The sequence below is a fragment of the Gopherus evgoodei genome, unplaced genomic scaffold, assembly GCF_007399415.2.
Source record: "Gopherus evgoodei ecotype Sinaloan lineage unplaced genomic scaffold, rGopEvg1_v1.p scaffold_60_arrow_ctg1, whole genome shotgun sequence".
Taxonomy (NCBI): domain Eukaryota; kingdom Metazoa; phylum Chordata; order Testudines; family Testudinidae; genus Gopherus; species Gopherus evgoodei.
The window spans coordinates 152,268-176,639 of NW_022060081.1; the positions used below are offsets into that span (position 1 = coordinate 152,268).

Below are 24,372 nucleotides of genomic sequence, written 5' to 3' on the forward strand. Positions count from 1 at the left end.
GGAGGATGCGGGTTCAGGGGTGCAGCTGGGGGGAGTTAGGGGAGGGATCGGGGTAGAGTTGGGGGGATCAGGTGGGGCATAGGGGGTAGGGGGAGTTTTGGGGGATGAGGGAGGAGGAAGGGTGGGGTGGGGTGTAGGAAGGGGATGGGGAGGATGTGGGTTCAGGGATGCAGCTGGGGGGAGTTAGGGGAGGAATTGGGGTAGAGTTGGGGGGATCAGGTGGGGGATGGGGGTGGGGGGAGTTTGGGGGGATGAGGGAGGTGGGAAGGGTGGGGTCTGGTGTAGGAAGGGGATAGGGGAGGATGCGGGTTCAGGGATGCAGCTGGGGGGAGTTAGGGGAGGAATCGGGGTAGAGTTGGGGGGATCAGGTGGGGGATGGGGGTGGGGGGAGTTTGGGGGGATGAGGGAGGTGGGAAGGGTCGGGTGGGGTGTAGGAAGGGGATGGGGAGGATGTGGGTTGAGGGGTGCAGCTTGGGGAGTTAGGGGAGGGATCGGGGTAGAGTTGGGGGGATCAGGTGGGGCATAGGGGGTAGGGGGAGTTTTGGGGGATGAGGGAGGAGGAAGGGTGGGGTGGGGTGTAGGAAGGGGATGGGGAGGATGCGGGTTCAGGGGTGCAGCTGGGGGGGAGTTGGGGAGGGAGGAATTAAGGGAGGGAATAGGGGTGTAGGGGGAATCAAGGGGTGGTGGGGGTGGAGCTGGAGGAGGATGGGGGGTGCAGGGGAGGAGGCGGGGGGAGGGTGAGCAGGGAGGGTGGGGCTGGAGGAGGCTGGGGGGCTGCAGGGGAGGAGGTGGGGGAGCAGGGAGGGTGCTGGGGGGTGCAGGGGAGGAGGCGGGGGGAGCAGGGGGTGGGGCTGGAGCAGGATGGGGGGTGCAGGGGAGAACTGGGGGAGAGGGGTGGGGGTTGGGGAGCAGGGAGGGTGCTGGGGGGCTGGAGCAGGATGGGGGGCTGCAGGGGAGGGGTGGGAGAGCAGGGAGGGTGCTGGAGGAGGCTGGGGGGCTGCAGGGGAGGAGGGGGTGCAGGGGAGAACTGGGGGGTGCAGGGGAAGGGGCGGGGGGAGGGGTGAGCAGGGGGGTGGGGCTGGAGGAGGCTGGGGGTGTGCAGGGGAGGGGGCGGGGGGGAGAGTGAGCAGGGGTGGGGGAGGGGCGGGAGGAGCCCAGCCGAGCGCAGCCCGCGTCAGGAGCTGCAGGACACAGGCCGAGGCCGGAGCCGGAGCCGGAGCCGCGCGCGGGGGCTGCCGGGAAAGGGCGGGGCCGGAGCAGCGCGCGGGGGCAGCACTGGGCAGGGCCGGGGCAGCGCGCGGGGGCTGCCGGGAGCAGGGGGCGGGGCCGGAGCCGCGCGCGGGGGCTGCCGGGAGCAGGGGGCGGGGCCATTCGAACGTCCCGGGCGCGCTTTAAGCGGCCCAACGGCTGCGTCTCGCGGCGGCGCCTCCCTCTTCTCCGAGTGCGGGGTCTGCGGCGTCACTTCCGGCCATCGCTGCGCCTCGCCTCATGTCCCCCGACCCGGTGCGCTGGGGGTGGGTACGGGGGGGCGAGGGGCTCGGTGGGGGGAGGGGCAGAGAGCGGGGAGGGGCGGGGCGGAGGGCGAGGGGCTCGGTGGGGGGAGGGGCGGAGGGCGGGGCAGGGCGAGGGGCTCGCTGGGGGGAGGGGCAGAGAGCGGGGAGGGGCAGGGGGCTCGCTGGGGGGAGGGGCAGAGAGCGGGGAGGGGCAGGGGGCTCGCTGGGGGGAGGGGCGGAGGGCGGGGCAGGGGGCTCGCTGGTAGCAGGAGAGTTGGCTGGACCCTTTTTCTTTTCTCCAGCCGACACAGGATGAGGAGGTCACTCTGAGGCCACGTCCAGACTAGGAATTAAAATCGATTTTAGATACGCAACTTCAGCTATGGGAATAACGTAGCTGAAGTCGAATTTCTAAAATCGAGGTACTCACCAGTCTGGACGGCGCGGCATCGATGTCCGCGGCTCTCCGTGTCGATTCCGGAACTCCGTTCGGATTGATGGAGTTCCGGAATCGATGTAAGCGCGCTCGGGGATCGATACATCGTGTCCAGACTAGACGCGATATATCAATCCCCGAGCAATCGATTTTAACCCGCCGATGCCGCGGGTTAGTCTGGACGAGGGCTTAGTGCAGCGGGTTCCAGAAGTTTCCCAAACCCCATGGCAAAGGGTCTCCCTGAGGGGTTTCTTCCCACAGTGCTAAGATGCAGCCACCTCTGGGGTGGATCCATGGTGGCCATTATTTCCTAGGGACAAGAAATGTGAACTTTTAAATTATTTTGGCTCTCCAGGTGGTTCCTTCTCCTGTTAAGGAAGCACCCACCAGGGCTCCCGCTGCCTCTGTGACTGGCCGGCACGGGGTGGTGATAACTTTCTGTCCACTTATCAAACACCATGAGGTGAAACCACCACCGATTTCTGCTTCTCTCCCCTCTGGAAAACTGCAGGGACTTCCGGTTCTCTAGGGAAAATTCTCACCCTGAGTCCTTGTCCTAGATCTGGGGCTGAGGGAGGTGGGAAGGGGGTTAGGAGCCCCACCCAGTGATCTGCTGAAGAGGATTCTGGCCTCCTCCTTTCTGAACTGTACTTCTGGTGTCACTGACACCAGTGTTAATCCACAGTGAAAGACTCACAGAATATCAGGGTTGGAAGGGACCTCAGGAGGTATCTAGTCCAACCCCCTGCTCAAAGCAGGACCAATTCCCCAGCTAAATCATCCCAGCCAGGGCTCTGTCAAGCTGGGCCTTAAAAACCTCTAAGGAAGGAGATTCCACCACCTCCCTAGGGAACCCATTCCAGTGCTTCACCACCCTCCTAGTGAAATAGTGTTTCCTAATATCCAGCCTAGACCTTCCCCACTGCAACTTGAGACCATTGCTCCTTGTTCTGTCATCTGCTACCACTGAGAACAGCCGAGCTCCATCCTCTTTGGAGCCCCCCTTCAGGTAGTTGAAAGCAGCTATCAAATCCCCCCTCACTCTTCTCTTCTGCAGACTAAACAATCCCAGTTCCCTCAGCCTCTCCTCATAAGTCATGTGCTCAAGGCCCCTGACCATTTTTGTTGCCCTCCGCTGGACTCTCTCCAATTTGTCCACATCCTCTCTCTTGTGGGGGGGGAGGGGCAAACATGGACGCAATACTCCACATGTGGCCTCACCAGTGCTGAGTAGAGGGGAATAATCATGTCTCTTGATCTGCTGGCAATGCTCCTACTAATGCAGCCCAAAATGCCGTTAGCCTTCTTGGCAACAAGGGCACGCTGCTGACTCATATTCAGTTTCTCGTCCACTGTAATCCCCACGTCCTTTTCTGCCGGACCGCCGTTTAGCCAGTTGATCCCCAGCCTGTAGCAGTGAATGGGATTCTTCCGTCCTAAGTGCAGGACTCTGCACTTGTCCTTATTGAATCTCATCAGGTTTCTTTTGGCCCAGTCCTCCAATTAGGGTCACTCTGGACCTTATCCCTACCCTCCAGTATATCTACCTCTCCCCCTAACTTAGTGTCATCTGTGAACTTGCTGAGGGTGCAATTCATCCCATCCTCCAGATCATTAATGAAGATGTTGAACAAAACCGGCTGCAGGACCGACCCCTGGAGTCGTTGGAGCCACTGCAAGGAAAGACAAGGAGTGACTCCAGACGAACAATTGTCCCTGTGGGGACGTGGTTTCATTAGCTCCTCTTACCACAGAGTTCTGATTGTTGCTAAAAGAGGGAAGGTGGCTCAAACTGTCTGCTCAGGATATGGAGATTCAGCTTCCTGGGTCAGAGGCTGCAGCCTGCGTTGTGATCTGGGAGACCAGGCTTAGCAGCTGCTGCTCCCTCAGTGGGGTTCTGTGCTGGGAAGTGACCTTAGTTAAAGCTTTCTCTGTAGCTGGCCAAGGTGAGGACTTTCTCCAGCTGGTACTAGCCCCCTAGGGCAGCCCTAGGCTCTGTTAAGAGTCAGTTTTTAGCCAGGGACTCCAGGTAAGTGAGAGAGACCTTGGAGAAAGTGCTGAGGACTGTGCAGACTCACTTTCATGCCAAATAGCTCCTCCTTGCTTCTCCGCCCATTAGCAATTGCCAGGAGAAAAGTCAGCCATAGATTCATAGACTGGAAGGAACCTCGAGAGGTCATCGAGTCCAGTCCCCTGCCCTCATGGCAGGACCAAATATTGTCTAGACCATCCCTGATAGACATTTATCTAACCTACTCTTAAATATCTGCAGAGATGCAGATTCCACAACCTCCCTAGGCGATTTATTCCAGTGTTTAACTACCCTGACAGTTAGGAACTTTTTCCTAATGTCCAACCTAAATCTCCCTTGCTGCAGTTTAAGCCCATTGCTTCTTGTTCTATCATTGGAGGCTAAGGTGCTTCTCTTTTCCAAACTAAACAAACCCAATTCCTTCAGCCTTCCTTCATAGGTCATGTTCTCAAGACCTTTAATCATTCTCGTTGCTCTTCTCTGGACCCTCTCCAATTTCTCCACATCTTTCTTGAAATGCGGTGCCCAGAACTGGACACAATACTCCAGTTGAGGCCTAACCAGCGCAGAGTAAAGCGGAAGAATGACTTCTCGTGTCTTGTTTACAACACACCTGTTAATGCATCCCAGAATCACGTTTGCTTTTTTTGCAACAGTATCACACTGTTGACTCATATTAAGCTTGTGGTCCACTATGACCCCTAGATCTTTCTGCCATTCTCCTTCCTAGACAGTCTCTTCCCATTCTGTATATGTGAAACTGATTGTTCCTTCCTAAGTGGAGCACTTTGCATTTATCTTTATTGAACTTCATCCTGTTTACCTCAGACCATTTCTCCAATTTGTCCAGATCGTTTTGAATTTTGACCCTGTCCTCCAAAGCAGTTGCAATCCCTCCCAGTTTGGTATCGTCCGCAAACTTAATAAGCGTACTTTCTATGCCAACATCTAAATCGTTGATGAAGATATTGAACAGAACCGGTCCCAAAACAGACCCCTGCGGAACCCCACTCGTTGTACCTTTCCAGCAGGATTGGGAGCCATTAATAACTACTCTCTGAGTACGGTTATCCAGCCAGTTATGCACCCACCTTATAGTAGCCCCATCTAAATTGTACTTTCCTAGTTTATCTATAAGAATATCATGCGAGACTGTATCAAATGCCTTACTAAAGTCTAGGTATATCACATCCACCGCTTCTCCCTTATCCACGAGGCTCGTTATCCTATCAAAGAATGCTATCAGATTAGTTTGACACGATTTGTTCTTTACAAATCCATGCTGGCTATTCCCTATCACCTTACCACCTTCCAAGTGTTTGCAAATGATTTCTTTAATTACCTGCTCCATTATCTTCCCTGGCACAGAAGTTAAACTAACTGGTCTGTAGTTTCCTGGGTTGTTTTTATTTCCCTTTTTATAGATGGGCACTATATTTGCCCCCTTCCAGTCTTCTGGAATCTCCCCCATCTCCCATGATTTCCCAAAGATAATAGCTAGAGGCTCAGATACCTCCTCTATTAACTCCTTGAGTATTCTAGGATGCATTTCATCAGGCCCTGGTGACTTGCAGGCATCTAACTTTTCTAAGTGATTTTTTACTTGCTCTCTCTTTTGTTTTATCTTCTAAACCTACCTTCTTCCCGTAAGCATTCACTATACTAGACATTCCTTCAGACTTCTCAGTGAAGACTGAAACAAAGAAGTCATTAAGCATCTCTGCCATTTCCAAGTCTCCCGTTACTGTTTCCCCCTCCTCACTGAGCAGTGGACCTACCCTGTCCTTGGTCTTCCTCTTGCTTCTAATGTATTGATAAAAAGTCTTCTTGTTTCCCTTTATTCCCATAGCTAGTTTGAACTCATTTTGTGCCTTTGCCTTTCTAATTTTGCCTCTGCATTCCTGTGTTATTTGCCTATATTCATCCTTTGTGATCTGACCTAGTTTCCATTTTTTATATGACGCCTTTTTATTTTGTAGGTCACGCAAGATCTCGTGGCTAAGCCAAGGTGGTCTTTTGCCACATTTTCTATCTTTCCTAACCATTGGAATAACTTGCTTTTGGGCCCTTAATAGCATCCCTTTGAAAAACTGCCAACTCTGCTCAGTTGTTTTTCCCCTCAGTCTTGATTCCCATGGGATCTTACCTATCAGCTCTCTGAGCTTACTTTAGCTGTTGCTAAAAGATGGAAGGTGGCTCAAACTGTCTGCTCAGGATATGGAGATTCAGCTTCTTGGGTCAGAGGCTGCAGCCTGCCTTGTAATCTGGGAGACCAGGCTTAGCAGCTGCTGCTCCCTCAGTGGGGTTCTGTGCTGGGAAGTGACCTTAGTTAAAGCTTTCTCTGTAGCTGGCCAAGGTGAGGACTTTCTCCAGCTGGTACTAGCCCCCTAGGGCAGCCCTAGGCTCTGTTAAGAGTCAATTTTTAGCCAGGGACTCCAGGTAAGTGAGAGAGACCTTGGAGAAAGTGCTGAGGACTGTGCAGACTCACTTTCATGCCAAATAGCTCCTCCTCGCTTCTCCGCCCATTAGCAATTGCCAGGAGAAAAGCCAGCCATGGGATTGCAAAGAACCCAGGAATGGGGCTTTCCCAGCCAGGGGGCAGGGAGACAGGACGGGGGAAAGAGACTGGAAGGGGCAGTGGGAGAAATGAGTGTGGAGAGATATTTCCAGATCTCTGATCTGCCCAGACACATGTATTGCAGCATCCTTGGGCAGCATCACTTTGCTGTGGACAAGATGAGGATCAGAGAGAGGAAAAACCAGTTCCTGACTCCAAATCCCTTCTGCTGGGGTGTGGCTGCCGTGGGGTCAGTGTCCAAAGAAATCCTCCACAGTGACTCCTTTGGTCCTGCTCTTTTCTAGCCTTGTGTTCAGAGACTTTGTTACTGGGGGAACTTAAAAATATTTTTATGGGCTTAGCCTGGCAGGAGGGGCCAGGTCTACACTGCAATAAAGCAATTGAGCATTTTCCCAGCATGGCAGAATCTGGGGTGTCTGTCTACAGGGAAAGAGCTGGGGGAATCGTGATGTGAAATGAACTAAAGCCTGTTCTGAAACCTTCACATTTGCCGTTCTCACCCTGCCAGGCTGCAGAATGACGTCTGCATCTCCCTCCAGCTCATCCCAGCCTCCTGTCGGACAGGGAAGAGAAATGGCTGCAGAGGAGCCAGTTCAGGTAGGGATTATTGGGGGGTTCATAGAATCATAGAATATCAAGGTTGGAAGGGACCTCAGGAGGTATCTAGTGCAACCCCCTGCTCAAAGCAGAGCTAATCCCAGCTAAATCATCCCAGCCAGGGCTCTGTCAAGCCTGACCTTAAAAACCTCTAAGGGTGGAGATCCCATCACCTCCCTAGGGAACCCATTCCAGTGCTTCACCACCCTCCTAGTGAAATAGTGTTTCCTAATATCCAACCTAGACCTCCCCCACTGCAGCTTGAGACCGTTGCTCCTTGTTGCTGGTGGGTTCCTGCTGGATGAGAGAGGACATCAAATTAAGGTTTCATCAGTCTGGTTTGGAGGTTGGAGGAAGGGCAGGAAATACACAGGGTGGAGAAAGGGAGGAGGCCAGGGGGTGGCAAACCTGCTGGGATCTGTTTAATGGGTGGCTTAGATTCTGGGAACAGACTGTAGTGGTGTTGTACTTCCTCCTCCCCTTCCTGTGGGTCAGAGGGAGGCTGCAGCACCTGCCTCGTTTCAGGGGAATTAGCAGCCCAGGTGTCAGTGTCCCGACCCCAGTCAATATCTGGGTTGTGATCCTCAGGCAGGAGCAGGGCCCTTCAGGAGTCTGTCAGCTCTGGGCTTAGATTCCAGGAACAGACTGTAGTGGTGTTGTACTTCCTCCTCCCCTTCCTGTGGGTCAGAGGGAGGCCGCACTGCCTCACTACATCCTAGGGATCACTGCTTAGACTCAGGGCAGCTAGCAGTCCAGGTGAAAACCCCAGGCAGGAGCAGGGCCACCCAGGAGTCTGTCGACTCTGGACCCTTGGGCAGGGGCAGAGCAGACAACGGTTTAGGGGCCCAGGCCTCAGGCACGGCGTGGCACCAACAATCGAAGGCTCCATTGCTGAGGCAGGGCAGAGTGGTGAACAGTCTAGTGTCCTAGCTGTGGCAGGCGATAGGTGAACATTGGCCCTGTGGCCTACGGTGGGAGGCTGCCATCGCAAGGGTGGGGTGGAGGGGGACTCCACCAGGTCCAGGCCAAGGGCCCTAGCAGTAGTGGAGGGGTCCGTCTGCAGGGATTCCACCCGAAATGCAGCGCCACTTTTGAAATACAAATCCTAGACTCCTAGGACTGGAAGGGACCTCGAGTGGTCATCTCATTCAGTCCCCGGCACTCATGGCAGGACTAAGTATTATCTAGACCATCCCTGACTGGTGTTTGTCCAGCCTGCTCTTAAACATCCCCAATGACAGAGATTCCACAACCTCCGTGGGCAATTTATTCTTCCCTTCTCCAGACTAAACAAACCCAATCTTTTCAATCTTCCCTCATAGGTTGTGTTTTCTAGACCTTGCATCATTTTTGTTACTCCTCTCTGGGCTTTCTCCAATTTGTCCACGTTTCCTGAAATGTGGCGTCCAGTCATAGATAGGTGTGTCATACCTACCTATAACTCACAATGCAAAGGTGATACAATCATAGAAAGAAGATTATCATACTTGGCAAATCACAACGTTTCTACTGACACCTTACACAGAATATCCGACACGATTCATTCATCTTGGTATTAATAAAAATACAAAGTGTCTGACGTATTCCATACAGCATCACAATGCTGACTGCGTCTCAGGCTGCACTACAGCCCGTCTGGGGTTGGCTGCCTCTGGGCCACTTCCTCACTTCTCAGGGTGTACCTGGATCAGCAGCAGTCCTCCATCTCCTCAGGACAGGTAGCCAACGGCAGCTCCCCCGGTTCCTCCAGGAAGAAAACATGTCTCCCTCACTGTCTCAGCTCCCGCTGAGCTAGGGGCTCCACCATTTATACCTCCTGTCCCATCTATCCCCTTCTGGTGAGAAGGGCGAGGCGGGTGTGGCTTTGCCCACCTGGGTAGAGAGGGTGGTTCTTCGCCTTCTGGGTCAGGGGAAGGCCTCCTCTTCTCACTACAGTGGCTGTGTACAGAGCTGTGAGCACAGGTGTGTACCTGGTGGAGTTCACTCCTGACCCCTGTTCATTTTGCATTGTGAGAGAGCCCCTGACACATGTCTATCTGGAATGTGCCAGGTTGCAGCCCCTATTCCAGCTCCTCCAGAACGTCCTTTTGAAATTTTAGCTGCACCTTTCCCCACATGTTTTCCTATACTCACCTGTCCATGGCCCCATGAAGTTGCGAGACCTCGTCAACCTCCTCCTGGCGCTGGCCAAAGTGGCCATCTACAATACCAGGAGGATGCTGGATGAGGAGGTGCCTATTTCTGTTCCTCCCTTGTCTCACCTATTCGGGCAGAGTTTCTCAGGGCAGCATCCACTGACTCCCTAGATAGCTTTGAGGAGCAGTGGGTGCTGTCTGGGATTGTCTGCCTGGAGTCCCTCCCTGTTCCAATGGATCCCCAATTTTGAACCAATGACCCCCACTCCTGGCCCTGTTATTCCTTAGTTGTTCCCTGTATTCTGTTGGGTCCAGTCGCTCCTCCCACAAGGCTGGAATTCCCAGAATTCAGTAAGGCCTCATTACACAGACCTATGAGGTTTGGAGGTAGAAATGCCCCAATTTTGTGGAACAAGAAACAACCCACCTAGATAGGGCTGGGAAAACTGACCAGACTCCCAGTGCTGGAGCCTGAACTGACTCACCAGTGACTGCTGTGAGATACGAAGAGGGGACCCACGAGTCAGATTTAGGGGAGGTGCCCCTCCCTCATATCCAGCTCCTCAGAATAAGGAGAGTGTTGAACCCTGCTGGGGACTCCATCTCCTGTATCAGTCGGTGGCTAGTCCCTGGCGAGCCCTCGTGGTCGAGGATGATCTTCCACAGGGTTTATTTTTCAAGGGTCCTTCGGTGATTGAGGAGTCCGATCCTAGAGCCACAGGCTCGTTGGCAGACACTGCAGGTGGTGGTGGAAGACACGGCCGGGCCACAATTGCTGGGTGACCGTCGTCTTTCCTTTTCTGGCGTCTTTCTGCGTCCAGGGCAAGGCGATTTTCCTCCACAGTGGACATTCCCTCTCTGACAAGCCTTCGCCAGTTATCCCAGCCCTGGGCTGGTGTCTCCCAGTGTGTGGTGTCAATGTCCCGTTTCTTGCTGTTTATATTGAGGGTGTCTTTGAAGTGTTTCTTTTGGCCACCCCATTTCCTTTCTCCTTTGGTGAGCTGGGCATACAGCAGTTCTGGTAAGCTACATTGGCCATGCACACCCAGTGCCCGCTCCACCTCGGCTGTGCTGGATACCAGGGGCCTCAACACTGAGGATGTTGGCCTCTGTGAGGACACTGGCATTAGTGCAGCGATCCTCCCACTTTATGTTGAGGATCTTCCTAAGAAAGTGCTGGTGCTGGCCTTCCAGGTGTTTTCTGTAGGTCACCCACATCTCACAGCCAGAGAGGGGAGTTGAGACTAGCACCACTTTACCCGCTGAACGCCTAGTGTGTGTTCTGGTGATGTGATTGTTGAACGCCTGGCGGGACAGTCTGCCAAAGGCAAGGCTGACACAGCGGATTCTGCGCTGAATCTCGACATCTGTGTCTGCCCTCTGTGAGAGAGGGCTGCCAAGACGGGCCAAGTCTGTGCTTAGTAGCTGTGTGATGATTGTGCTGGGAGAGACAGGGGGCTCTCTCTTTGTCCCCCCGCCCTGGTGTTTTCTGGATGGTCTGAGCATGGTGGGGTGAGACTGTTCATGGGAAGCCATCCAGAGCTTCCATCTGATGGGCTCCTCTCCTCCATGAATAGTGGGGCAGCAGGTGCTGAGTGTTGGACTCTTGCTCTTTCAGGGGCGGGTGACCTTCGAGGAGGTGGCTGTGTATTTCACCAGGGAAGAGGGGGCTCTGCTGGACCCCACTCAGAGAGCCCTCTACAGGGATGTCATGCAGGAGAACTACGAGAATGTGACCTCGCTGGGTAAGGATTCCCGTCCCCATAGTTATTACAAGGGGAAATGAGCAGTTAATGTTCATCACCCCCACACTGTAACCTCTCCTCTGCCCTGTCTGAGCATCACCCCACATGCCAGTGACACACACACCAGCCCTCCGCCCTCCCCTGCTACACAACACTGCGGGAACAGAGCACAGGAGCAGTACAACACAGCGGTCACCAACTGGTCGATGGTGATCTCTGGTGGTGCAGTGGGGCTGCCGCTAAGGCAGGTTCCCTGCCTGCCCCGGCCCCACGCTGCTCCTGGACGTGACCAGTGCGGCCTGGGGCTGGAGGGGGCAGGGAGTAGAGGTCTGTCTCTCTCTGCGCTGCCCCTCTCTGCAAGCACCTTCCCTGCAGGTCCCATTGGCCCGGAACAGGGAGCTGTGGCCAATGGGAGGGGCAGCGCACAGAGCCACATGCTCCCCAGGGGCCAGAGGGGCACGTTAGCCCCTTCCAGGAGCAGCGTGGGGCCAGGGTAGGCAGGGAGCCTGCCTTAGGGCAGCCAAGCTGCGCTACCAACCAGGAGCCACTGGAGGTAAATGATGTCTGGCAGGAGGCCCCACCCCAACCTCCAGCCCTGAGCCCCCTCCCGGAGCCAGCACCCCCCCTTGAGCTCCTGACCAGAGCTAGCACTCCGAACACCCACCTGCATCCCAACCCCCAGCCCAGAGCCCCCTCTCAGAGCCTGCACCCCAAGTCCCAGCCCTGATCCTCCTGTAGCCAGCACCCCATACCCCCTCCTGCACCCTGAACCCCCTCCTGCACCCCAACCCCCAGCCCTGAACATCTTCCCAGAGCTAGCACCCTGTAGCCCCTTTTGTATCCCAAGCCCTGATTCTCCTCTTTTAGCCAGCATCCCAAACCTCCTTCTGCACCCTGGCCCCCTCCCAGAGCCAGCATCCCATACTCCTTCTTGCACCCCAAGCCCCAGCCTTGATCCCCCTCCCAAAGCCAGCACCCTGTACCCCTTCCTGCACCCCAACACTCTGCCCCATCCTGGAGCCCCCTCCTGCACGCAAACTCTCTCAGAGAGCTTGTACCCCTAAACCCCCTGCCTCAGGCTCAGCGCAGAGCCCCCTTCCACACTGCAAACCCCTTGGCCCCAGCCCAGAGCCCGCACCCTCTCCCAAACCCAACCCCCTGCCCCAACTGCCTGGTGAAAGTGAGTGAGTGAGGGTGGGCGAGAGCAAGCGATGGGGGGAGTGGACAGGCTTTGGGGAAGGGCCAGGGCCTCGGGGGAACGGGCAGAGTACATCCTGGGTTGCCCTTATATTCAAAAAGTGAACTTGGACGTAAAAAGGTTGGAGACCTCTGGCTTGGCACAATGTCAGATATCTCCTGTTTGCTAAGGTAAAGCTAGGGTTTGGGTCCTGGGTAATCAGCAGAGGCTTCCTACCCATGGACTTCACTCAAACGCTGATCCTACTCCACACAAACCAGCTCCAGCATGTAAACTGATCCCACTCCCCTACCCTCACGGGGAGGATTCCTTCTGACTCGTTGCCTTCACTTGCCACTCACTACACCCCGCAGATCACTAGTGTGTATCGCACCAGAGCGCTCACAGCCTCCACGCAAGAACCCCCCCCTTGTGCACCTTCAGAGACACAGCCTACAACACTCAGCGCTGAAATGGGGCAGACTCCGTCCCTCGGGGTTCACCTGCACCTCTCTGCAGACCACAGCCACAGCTCTGCCAAGCTGCTCCAACTGCTCCCTCCACCATCCGGTTACAGCTACAGCTGACCCGGCACACAGCTGGGGGGCACGTGGATAAATGCTGGGATTCCCGTCTGTGAACACAACAGAAACGATGGCACGTTCTTCGTCCTTCCTCGTATCTGTTATAGATTCAGACAATTTTAAGGCCAGAAGAGATAATTTGGTTGTCTAGCTGATCTCCTGTATCACCCAGACTGTAGAATTTCTGCCAGTTACAGCTGTACTGAGCTGAACACCTTGTGTTTGACTAAATCACTTTCAGAAAGGCCTCCAGCCTTGATGTCCAGCCCTGAACACATGGGGAATACCCCAGGATCCGGGGTAGTTTGTTAATCTTTGCACCACCCTCCCAGTGGCTCTTACCAGCTGCAGGGATGGCAGCAGAGTTAAGGTGGCAATGCAGGGAAGATGTGTACATTTACTGTTCATTTTCTGGTGTGCAGAGGTTTAAGTTTAACCACCGTCCATATGGTGAAAAGCAGGAGACAGCCCTGGGCACCCTGAGCTCTGCAGTAAAATAGTTTCTGGGCATTTAGTTTGCTTCATCTTTTGTAGTGGACGTTTTGCCACTATAACTGTGTCCACACTCACCTTTTTCCCAGTATAGCTCTGTGTGTGTGAAAGATTGTTGGTGGGGAGGGGTGTGTGATTTTTTTCACAGTTCTTAACAACAGAGCTATCTTGGCTGAGTGTGTGTGTGCAGGGTGTGCATGTGTGTTTGCGCAGGGAGGGCATAGGTGTTGACCCCATGGGTGCTCCAGGGCTGTAGTACCCACAGAAAAGAATTAGTGGGTGCTCAGCACGCACCAATGGCCCCGCGGATCAGCGGCTCCTGCCCACTACAGATCGGCTGTTCAGCGGCGGGCAGGAGATGCCATGGGGGAGGGCCGGAGCGAGGGCGGGGCATGCTCAAGGGAGGGAGTGGAATGGGACGGGAAGAGACAGGGTGGGTACAGGAAGGGGCGGGAGTGGGAAGAGGTGGGGCCTTGGGAGGAGGAGTGGAGTGGGGGCAGGGCTTGGGGCATAGTGGGGGTCCAGCACCTGCAGGGAAATGAGAAAGTCGACACCTGTGGTGTGGGGCAGGGGTGATTTTTCACAGTCCTAAGCAACAGAGTTTATCCTGGCAAAACTTTCAAGACAAGACTAGGTCAGAGTCTGCATGTGGATTTTACAGCACTTGAAAATATTCTCAACAGGTAAGCGATAGACACACTGAAACTGCTAAGCCCTCTGAGGCCATGTCTGCACTACAAAGTTAAGTCGACATTAGTAAGTCGACAGCAAGACTGCAAATTAAGCAAGGTGATCTTGTGTGTCCACACCATGCTCGTTGTGTTGGCGGAGTGCGTCCTCACTAGCATCACTTCAATTGATGCACGGAGCACTGCGCTATGGGTAGTTATCCCACAGTGCAAGTAGGCGAATGGAATTTTGGGTAGGGCTTGCAATACCTTATGGGACCAAAACATTGGCGTGGGTGTTGTAATGGGAACACAGCTTTAGCCTCCTGCAGTGCACTTCCCTCCCTCCCTGGTATCAACAGCGAACAAACCAAGGTTTTTTTCGTGCCTTCAACAATGTCCTCCTCATTCTTGCCGGAAGTAGTCCAGACTCCTGGGAGGTAATTAACAGGAAATTAAAATTCAAAAGTTTCTGAGGCTTTAATGGGAGTGGCTGCTTGCTGTGTACCTGGCTGACGTGCTCCAGAGTGGTCACAGCGCAGCACTGTGGGACATCTCCTGGAGGCCAGTTCATTCAAACTACACAACGCTATGTCTACACCAGTGGTCCCCAACCTTTTTGGCTGGCGGGCGCCAGCCGAAGGACCACTGCGGCGGTGAAGCATCCGCCGAAATGCTGCTGAATTTCGGTGGCATTTCGGCAATGACGCCGCTTGCCATCGACAAGCAACATCATCGAGAGGTGTCCCCACTGAAATTTGGGGGCGACGCCTGTCTGACATCACTTGTCGATGGCAAGCGGCGTCAGTGAGAGGCGTCCTTGCTGAAATGCTGCCAAAATTCAGCAGCATTTTGGCGGGTGCTCTCCCGGGGGCCAGGACGCGGGCACATTAAGATGGCCCCGTGGGCGCCATGGTTCCCATGGGCACCGCATTGGGGACCACTGGTCTACACTATCCCCATGTCCACCCGTGGATGTTGAATCAAGTGCTGCGCCTTTCTCGGAGGGTAGAGTACAGAAGTTGAATTTGCAGGCGACTTAGGTCTGAGGAAGGGACTCGGTCGTATAGACACATACATTATTAGATCAAATTAATGGCTTTTGTCGACCTAAGTTTGTAGTGTAGACCAGGCCTGAGTGTCTCCCTGGGAAATCCTGTCCCTGTTCCACTGAACGCTCACAATACTCACAGATTCACAGCTATACCAGTCTCCCAGTTACGTTTCCAATCACTGCTCCAAGCCTCTGATTAACATATCTCTCAAGTGCTGGTGTGGACATAGGCTTTATTGGTAAAGCTTTTGTCAGTCAGGGTGTGAGAAAAAAACACCAACATAAGTTTCACCGACAAAAGCACCAGTGTGGACAGCACTACGTTGGCGGGAGACACTCGGGTGTTGAATGATGTCGATGGGAGAGCTATCTCCCATTGGCATAGAGCAGCTAGATGGGAGTGGTGCAGCTGTGACGCTATACAGTCTGTAGTGGACGGTGCTTGGTCCTGCTAGTGAAGGCAGGGGACTGGACTCAATGACCTTTCAAGGTCCCATCCAGTTCTAGGAGATAGTCTAAGTCTACACTTTTCTTTTTTAAATATGGTGATATAACTAAGATGTGATTAGAGTGAAAACAAATAAAGGTTTATTTAATAAACTAGTGATTCAAGTGTCAAGATGTAGAAGTATTGGGGAAAAATAGTTGCACACAAAATACAATCAGAGGCCTCTGTCTGGATCCTAGATGTACAGAAGTGGAGCCTTTCGTATGTTCTACATGCTCACGCAAAGTCCTTCCAACGTTTCACAGCCGGGCTGGGCTGTGATCTTCTGTTCATGAGACAAATCACACTGCCAGCTTGTCTCCACGCTGAAGGATGCAGGGTGCACCTCTGTACAAGCAAATATACCCCACTCATAAACAGGATCCTGCTGTTTATTATTTTGTGTAAATTTCCTCTCTTGAAGATTTCACAATCTTTTCATTAGCATTTGGCTCAGCGTACAAACTGTGGCACCTCCCCAATGTGTCTGTCCCCATCTGTCTCGTCTCATTCTTAGATTGTCAGCTAAATCTAAGGGGCAGGGACTGTGTGTTTGTTCTGTGTCTGTAGAATTTCCAGCACAAGGGGATGATGGTCAGTGGCTGGGAATATGAGGATTACGGTAATAGAAATAATAAATACCAATCCTTGGGAGGGTCCAGGAGGTGGGAGGGAGGGTGTTGGACAGCAGGGAGTAGCCAGTCAGTGGTAGGTTGGTGGGGGGTAGGCTTAAGGTAAAGAGTTCCTGTGAGCTGGGATGTCTGGCGGCAGGGGGAAGGAGATGTACCATGGAGTAGGTCCTGCAGGGAGTTGTGATGCAAGGAAGAGCTGGAAGAAATGGGAAGGAGTTGGTTTCAGCGGTCCTGACCCATTCAGTGTACCCAACTCACTAATGTCGTAAACTGCAGTAGAACGTCAGAGTCATGAACGCATGCGGAATAGGGGTTGTTCGTAACTCTGAACGAAACATGGTTCTTCTTTCAAATGTTTACAACTGAACATTGACTTAACAGATTTGAAACTTTATGATGCCGAGCTAAAATGCTGCTTTTAACCATCTTAATTTAAATGAAACTAGCAGAGAAACACTTTCCTTTTCATGGCAAATCTTTTTTTAAAACCTTCCCTTTATTTTTTTAGTAGTTTGTGTTTAACACAATACAGTCATGTATTTGCCTTATTTATTTATTATTGTTTTGGCAGGGTGTGTGTGTGTCTTTGCTGCTGCCTGATTGTGTTCTTCCAGTTCTAAATGACGTGTTGTTGACCAGTCAGTTCATAACTCTCGTGTTCATAACTTTGACGTTCTGCTGTATATAAACGATGTCATGGAAGGCTATGGCTGCACTACAGATGCTCTAAGTCGATGGCAGAGAGCTCTCCTGTTAATTTAATTACTCCAGGCCCTGGGAGCAGTAGTAGCTACATTAGTGGGAAAAGATCTCCCCGGTATTGCATTGTCCACATCTGCATTTAGGTCTGTGGAACTTCTGTTGCTCAGGGGGACGATTTATTCACATCCCTCAGTACCGTAATGTATGCCGATGTGTGTACCTAGCCTAAGATATTAATAGAAAGCTAATGACATAATGTTCGTTAATATTATTGCATAGTGTGTGTCTGGAGGAAAAATGCAGAAGTACAGACATATTGGGAATGCTGTTCTTAAAGCATGGCTGCCAGCCAGGGCTGAAGTTACTCCATCCTACACAAAGGCAGGTGGTTCTTCTACCTGGAAGGCATTTTAGAGGCACATTAAGAGATGATGGGAATGCAATTTACATAAAAGAAACTGTCAGACTACTCAGAGGTAACCACTCAGCATCAGGTAGGGGAGGATATCACAGGAACAGATCAAATTGTATTTTAAGAAACACTAGCAGGGGAAAAAACCAGTATGGAATTTCCTTCATCACTAGACTCCACACTGACTTCCTCACAGCTTGAATGAACGTTACTTTGGAGGGGAACCTGCTAAAAACTCCCTTTCAGAGGCAGAGAACCCCAAGTTATCTTTTATTTAAAAGGACAAAGGAGCCAAGCTCTTTTGACTTTGTGAGAGATACTGTGCAAAGGGGTGGTCTGCCCTCTTGCCGGAAAGTAGTTTGGTAAGATTCTTCACTTTCACTTGCCTATACCAATTTCGAACTCTCTCCGTTACACTGATGCTTTACTTACTAAAATTGTTTCTCTTAATCTAGACAAATCCAGTGCTGTCGTTGAATTCAGGTGATAGCTAACTCCAGCTAAAGTGATGAGTTGTCATTTGTCTCTTTTGAGGCGCAAAGAAGCCTTATTATTATTCTTCTGAATGATCCAGGAAAAAGTAGCCATTGCAGAGCACGTGGTTTTGGGAAAATTCAGGAGTGGGTGTGTTACTATCTCTGACAGGTATATATCAGGCGGATAGAATCCAGAATGTGCTTGGGGGTAACAAGGAGGCTGCTGGAGTCGGAGCTGCTGGTCGAGGGTTATTTATCTCAAAGACACTTGAATACTGGCCTGGGAGCATCCAGACACGGGAGCTACAGCAGAACATTTCAAATCACCCAGGATTACAGACACAACAACTCCTCACTGGTCTGGATTTCACCCCAGGATGTGAAAATGGCCTAGGTTGGTAGTGAAACTTCTAGAGACGTGCAGAGTCCTGCTCCTCCATTGCCATGTGCAAAAGCCACAATCTGTCTTCTCTGCAGGCTCCTTGGATTTTGGGGTCCATCATTCCTGAAGTCACATGGCCTGATCCTTATTTTTCACATTCTGCTTTTCCAGATGAATGTGTCCTTTGCTCCTGAATTATAGCGGCTAACTTCCCAGTGTTCTCCACATCCAGGGATGTTCCTACTCCCTCCCATTACATTGGACTCACTAGATTCCCTAATGCCGCAGTATGTGCTTTCCTGACCTTGAATGTTGCTGAGATTCTCCCCTTTCTGTTCCTAACTGCACAGAACCCCACCAGCCCATGCTAACTGTTCCCAGATTCCCCAGGAGTCTCTCATTGTCTCTGGACCTCTCTGTCAGCAAGAAGCAGAGCCAGGGAGACTTGCCCTCTGTGTGGAGTCTTCGCTTTCTGAGACATGGACTTACCTTCTCTGTTGCTTAGGAGCCTGTTTGATAATGAGTGTCTGACATTATCCAGGGCAAAGTCTGAGCTGTTGAATAGATGTGTTCCCAACCTGGGATAAGAACTGCCACACTGGGTCAGACCAATGGTCCATCTAGCCCATTATCCTGTCTACCGACAGTGGCCAATGCCAGGTGCCCCAGAGGGAGTAAACCTAACAGGTAACCATCAAGTGATCCATCCCCTGTCCCCCATTCCCAGCTTCTGGCAAACAGGCTAGAGACTCCAGCCCAGCCCGTCCTGGCTGATGACCATTTTATACTGCTTTTTATCCTGCTTTGCTGTGGGAACAGCCACTCCTGGCCAGTTAACACACTGTCTGCGGCACGTAACTTGCTCTCAGCTGCACAGTGTTGAGTGCTGCTAGTCAACCACTCATGAATTCTACCGCCGGAGAACACCTGCAAATTCGCTAGTCCCAGACTTTTCCCCCTGGCACGTTACTAAACAATGCAAGGCCATACAAAGTCTGTCACTTCAACAGTGGAAAATGAATGCACTAGGCTTGTTAGCCCAAGTGGAGTTTCTCACACACTTTAATCCAAACACACTAGTTATATGAAACTATGAAACAACTTCATTAACTACAGAAAGAAAAGATTGTAAGTGACAACAAGTAATGAGGCATAAATGTCAGACTTGGTTACAAAAGAAATAAGATAAAACACTAACTTTTAACTTTAGCTAAAAGAGATTCACAGCGAATGTCTTTCGCTCACTATATGCTGTGATAAACTGGGTTTCCTTTCAGCCAGGACCCTGCCTCCCCAATTTCAGTTCTTCAGGAGTTGTTGTGATGAGCAGAGAGAAAAAGGGAGAGAGAGTCTCAAGCATTTTCCCCACCTCTTCTTCTTATTCAGTCCTTTGTGCTAGAGGCATCCTCAGTTTTCAGCTGAGTCATGGTGACGGGCTGTCTGTCGTGGATCTGAGCGTCAAGCCATCCCTGTGATGGAATGTACATTTCTTGTTCACACCTTCCCCCTGCTGGAGAATGGCCATTTAACCAGGTGATAGCTTTGCTGTCTTTGAGGAACTGGTCTCTGGCTGTTCTGCAGAATTCTAGCATTTTTAAAAAACATCATACAGTCAAATCTCATATGTTTGCATACACAGTGTTGCTACACATATTTTAACAGCACAATAAAGTTCAGCATATATTCAGTCTCCAAATTATGCCTGACAAGGCATACTTTGTACAAAATATATCATAATTTTGCAAAAGAGTGAATATATGGTTACAGACTGTCACAGTGTCTGTCTGTGTGGGTTCCCAGCATATATGTGAGTAGGTCAATCCCTCAGAAGCAGAGTGTTCTGCACCTTTCAGAACCTGGGGAAGAGGCCCTGGGATTTCACTGGTTTACTAAGCACCAAGTTAAGTTAGCAATTCTATTTTATTACAAAGTCTTAGGAATTCACCTGATCGCATTTGTTTTCTTTCATCTGAGCAGGGTTTCCAGTTTCAAAACCTGATGTCATTTCCCAGCTGGAACGAGGTGAAGAGCCGTGGGTCCCAGACCTCCAGGGTTCAGGGGAAAGAGAGATCCTGAGACATCCCTGCACAGGTGAGGAAACATTAAACTAACTCAGAATCTGTAAGTGCCTGATGGAAAAATCTGGGATACCCTACAAAGACCTCGGGAGCTCTCTGAGTTCAGGAGGAGTCCCCAGCAGGTGGTGTACACTCAGGGCATATATAGCTTATGGCTTTCTACAGATCCTAACTGACACCTGTCAGTAACTTTCCTTCCCACTGATCATTTGGAATTGATAGGAAGGCAGAATTGATCCCCTCCTCTCTCCTCTTTTGGGGAAGAGTTAGGGGAGTTCAGTTCCTGGTTTTTGACAACTCTCCAGCACTTAGTTTGGTTTGCTCTTCCATTGTCCACCCCTGTTTGAAGCTTCTCTCTCTGTTGCAGTAGGTGACGCGATGGTGAGTGAGAATGAGGAGCAGACGTCTCAGCAGGAAGATGCTGTGCAAGGTGCACCACATGGAATATCGAAAATAACCAAAGGGAGGATGTCGAGGAATCATGAGCAGGGAAAAGTCTGTGAGATTCAGCACAGACCAGTGAGAGAGCAGGGAGACCAGCCAGGGGAGAAATTTAATAAAATTATTTACCGTCAGGGAACTCACAAGGACCTCAAAGAAATCACAACCCAGCAGAGAATCCTGATAGGAAAGAGGGAAAAAAAATACACTGAGTGTTGGAAAAACTCCAGTGACGGCTCAGCCCTTATTAAACATCAGAGAATTCACGCAGGTGCGAAACCCGATGAATGGTGTGAGCGTAGGAAAAGCGTCACTGAGAGCTCAGAACTTACTGCCCATCAGACAGTCCACACAGGGCAGAGGCCCTATGGATGCCGTGAGTGTGGGAAAACCTTCACGCTCAACTCAGCCCTTTCTAGACATCGGAGAATCCACACCGGGGAGAGGCCCTTTGAATGCTCTGAGTGTGCAAAAACCTTCATTCACAGCTCACACCTCAAGACACATCAGAGAATTCACACAGGAGAGAGACCCTATGAATGCTCTGAGTGTGCAAAAACCTTCACACGCTGCTCACACCTCAAGACACATCAGAGAATTCACACTGGAGAGAGACCCTATGAATGCTCGGAGTGTGGGAAGACCTTCCTTTCCAGCTCAAGCCTTATTAAACATCAGCAGATCCACACAGGGGAGAGGCCTTATGCATGCGGTGACTGTGGGAAAACCTTCACTCATCGCTCACACCTCAAGACACATCAGAGAATTCACACCGGAGAGAGACCCTATGAATGCTCAGAGTGTGGGAAGACCTTCCTTTCCAGCTCAAGCCTTATTAAACATCAGATAATCCACACCGGGGAGAGACCATATGAATGCAGTGAGTGTGCGAAAACCTTCAGTCACCGCTCATACCTCAAGACACATCAGAGAATTCACACCGGAGAGAGACCCTATGAATGCCGTGAGTGCGGGAAAAGCTTCACTACCTGCTCAAACAGCATTACACATCAGAGAATCCACACCGGGGAGAGGCCCTATGGATGCTCTGAGTGCGGGAAAACCTTCAATTGCAGCTTCCACCTCACTCGACATCAGAGAATTCACACTGGGGAGAGGCCCTATGAATGCAGTGAGTGTGGGAAAACCTTCACTCACCCGTCCTACCTCGCTAGACATCAGAGAACGCACACAGGAGAGAGACCCTATAACTGCAGTGAGTGTGGGAAAAGCTTCAGTTGCCGCTCACACCTCATTAGACATCAGAGACTTCACGCAGAAGAGAGACCCTATGAATGCAGTGAGTGCGGGAAAAGCTTCGCCGAGAGCTCAAATGTTGCTTGACATCAGCTAATCCACACACGTGAGAAGCCTATAAATGCAGTGAGTGTGGGAAAAGCTTCAGTGAGAGCTCAGCCTGTTCAGACATCAAAGAGCCCACAAAGGGGGAGTGACCCTAAGAATTTTGTGAGTGTGGGGAAAGCTTCACTCGGATAATCTCCGAGGGAGCTAAACACCATCAAAACCTCTAGGGCCATCCCCATATTTGTTCTTTACCACTTTGGCTAATTCCCACATAGTAACCTTTAAAGCTGTTTGAACCGTTTGCGTCAGTGTTATCTCTCAGCTTGTCTGGGCGAGTTGCCTGTTTTTGTCTTTTGCAGCTCACCCTTTTTTGGGGTGGACCCGATTGTCCTTTCTATCCACTCCATTGTCCCATGAGTAAGGGGAGTTTGTCTCTCCTTCTACGAAACAAGGAGCATCACATTTATACCGTTCCTCTTTTATTGTACAGCTGTTTTTAGAGTCACCAATGATAGATTGTGTCGTTCTCAGTTGTTCTCACATTGCTCTGGAGTGTGTTCAATGCATTTGAGTACCTTGTAACTGACGAAAATGTATTTAAATATAATGAAGAGAAGCAGAGGCAGGAAAAAATTGTCATTTCAGCCTCTCTGACACTGGAAGGAGATGGGGTGGCTCAGCAGCTTCTTCCTTCCCCATCGCTCCAGAACTGTATCCTCCTGTCTGAGCCATGCAGAGTTTATCTCCATCACATTCTATCGCTCCACTTCCTTGTGTCATGTGATGCAGTGTTCTCAGTCGTCTGTGCTTGGCAATGCTTTGTTTAATCCTGAATCAGAGTCACTATGACTGGAGATGAGTGTCAAAGGCCTGGAAGGGGAATTCAAATGGATCCCAAACACAGTGTGATGATTTTTGGAGTTTGATTTCCAGTTTCCATCTATTGGCAAAGCCACTTGGGGTGTTTTTCTCCCATTATGAGGAAGTTAGATTGCTAAAACTTTTGTAAGTGATGTAATTCAGTAATGAGACAGTGCTGAATGAAGCAGGTTTGAATGGATCAGAGGAGACTGTGATGGGAGAATCTGCTGACCTGATTCTGATTCATCAGATGTAACCGGCTCTGGAATTTCACTTGACTCCTTCATTTTCATGTAGTCTAACTCGTAGTGAGGTGGGTGTGACAGTATGCCCCATATTCTTCATAGAAATATTGTTATAGTTACAGCATATCTGAGATGTATTTTATGCAAGATGGGTCATGTGGGGTATTATTGGAAACGTTATGATTTACTGAATGTGATTGTCCTATGTATGCATGTATCCTTTTTGTATCTAAAGTTAGGAATATTGACTAGACATCTGTACTAGAAAGGTGTTTGCACCTAGGGAATGCCCACCAGACAGAATGCAATCAGTCTGGATTGGCCATTAGGGAGAACAATTGGTCTTTGAAGATGCTAATCTCCCACCTTTCTGAGAAGCTTTTCTGGGATGACACAAACAACCTCTGCCTCGTGGCTGCTTTGATACGGCGGGGTCATGTGATCACGTCACCTGGTACTGGACTCCATGATAGAATACCAGTATTTTTTCCATGCGGGCCGGGGGGGAGAACCACACTCAAAAGTAAAGGGTTCCCACCATATGCAAAACCTCTTTACGGCTGGGGAGTGGCTTAATCAGTGTTCATTCTTCACTGAATCCTCGCCCAGGGTGACTGCTGGAAGCATCTAAGAAACAAAGCCCCGGGGGCAGGGGGGAGAAGGGCTGAGCCCAGGCTTGGGAAGGTGTCTGGCCTGCGAAAGGAATACCTGGAGTTTTAAGGTGCGAGCAAGAGCAGTTTGACTTCAAGCAACGTGTAGGGTGAGAAATTCCTACTTGTAACCAGTTTCTTTAGTATTAAGCTTAGCTTGTGTGTGTGTTTCATTTGCTGGGTAATCTGCTTTGATCTGTTTGCTAATCCTTATAATCATTGCAGATCTATCGTTTGTAGTTAATAACCTCGTTTTGGTTTACTCTAAAACCAGTTTGTGGAATTCATAGCTGGGGGGTGTAAAAGGCTGTGCATATCTCCCTCCACACTGAGGGAGGGATCAAATTTCATGAGCTTTCACTGTGCAGGGCAAGACAATAGGATTTGGGGTTTGCACTCCAGAGAGGGGTATGCACTTGAGTATCTGGGCAGTTCCTTAGCCGAAGCCTTCCGATGCAGGGCTGATTTCAGTGTCTTTCCTGTGTGTGCTGGAGGAGGCTTGGCTTGGCTCAACAGGACAGCGGAAGGGAGCCCAGGCTGGTGGAAAAGGTGGGTTCAGTATATCAGGTGGCACCTCAGAGTGTGAAGCAACCCGTCTCTTTCCTGAAGGCTGTTTGGTTGCCCAGTGGGCTGCTATTTTAGTTTGACAGGATGTAACTCAGATTTATTGGTGACTTTGAGACGAAGGACCGTTTTGCTAAAGTCACTGA

The 24,372-nt window shown here is 51.1% G+C and overlaps 1 protein-coding gene and 2 pseudogenes across 3 annotated transcripts in view; 1 reads left to right on the forward strand and 2 right to left on the reverse strand.

Moving 5' to 3' along the window:
- Positions 1-24,372, reverse strand: part of LOC115643460 (zinc finger protein 501-like) — a 152,956-nt gene that overhangs the window by 115,949 nt on the left and 12,635 nt on the right. The gene's annotated exons all lie outside the window — the stretch shown is intronic.
- Positions 1-24,372, reverse strand: part of LOC115643461 — a 591,865-nt pseudogene that overhangs the window by 39,460 nt on the left and 528,033 nt on the right.
- Positions 1,373-23,177, forward strand: LOC115643459 (annotated as a pseudogene).